Below are 1183 nucleotides of genomic sequence, written 5' to 3' on the forward strand. Positions count from 1 at the left end.
ACCACACGGGGGAGATGGGGAGGGAGGGAGATTACACAACAACCAGGGCTGAGTGGAGGATGATCCAGGAAGCTCCACAGGTCGCAGGTGCCACGCCCAAACAAGGCTTCGCTTACGCCATCGAAACATGTATGATCCGGTAAACGATTTAGTAAATTAGCAAGTCTCATTAACACATGGTAAAGGTTAATGAACATCAGCTGCCATAAGACCTTAGCTTGCCTGGTACACTCTTATCTGGTGAGTTTCCCGCCCAGTCGTGTTGTATTTTACAATCACCTTTCCATTTACAGTACATTACTGTTGATTCACAGTGGCACCTGTGCTGCCATGACCAGGGGCTAGTCCTGTAAGAGGTCCTGCTCTTAATGAAAAAGGGTAAATAATAGTGTTGCTCTGAGCCACGACAGACCTTTAATCTATCCCAATCAGACATCCGTAGCTACCAATAAGAGAATCAATCTGCCCAGGGTGCCAAAAAAGCCCTGATCAATAGAGCACAGAGTTACCGATTCCGAGAAGGAAAACAGGAGAGCAGGGCCTGAGTTGGCCTGCCACGTCCCCTCTGACAGGGGTTAGGGACGTCCCGAAGCCTGATATGAAACCAGGGGAGGGAGTAGATTTACACTTGTCAATACTAGAGGTCCTATTCAATTATAGCCAGTAATGGGTTCAGAAATGAAATAGCTCTCCTGAAGCCAGAAGGGCTATGGCTCTATATCAGTTTAGTGAAGGCCTTTGTCAACTGCATGGAAGAGAATGTCAACTGAGAATTGTTCTGTGTGTGTGTGTGTGTGTGTGTGAGAGAGTGGTGGTGTGTGTGTGTGTGTGTATGAGTTTGTGTGACTGTGTAACATGTAGTATCTGGAAACGTCACATCCACCGCAATCATGAGTACAACGTTTTGAAGATGTTTGTGAGTTAGCTAAGTAGCTAACACAACCGTTCTGTATATCTGAAGACGAACCTCGTGGTTCGTACATGCTCTTCCCGCTGGAGATTTTCCAAGAACAGAGTTTGAGTTGTGTTTGTTCTCCCCGCCAGTAAGAGCCGTGTCCGGGGGCCAGGTGTAAATGCTAACCTCGGGTTAGCTCCTCCGCCAACTGTCACCCCGCAGGAGGCTGTGGAGAAAGCAATCCTGGCCTGTTGTTTAGGTTTGGGGTTTGATGTCCAAGTCAAATCA

Source organism: Hypomesus transpacificus, chromosome 22 (assembly GCF_021917145.1).
Source record: "Hypomesus transpacificus isolate Combined female chromosome 22, fHypTra1, whole genome shotgun sequence".
In the NCBI taxonomy this organism is placed as follows: domain Eukaryota; kingdom Metazoa; phylum Chordata; class Actinopteri; order Osmeriformes; family Osmeridae; genus Hypomesus; species Hypomesus transpacificus.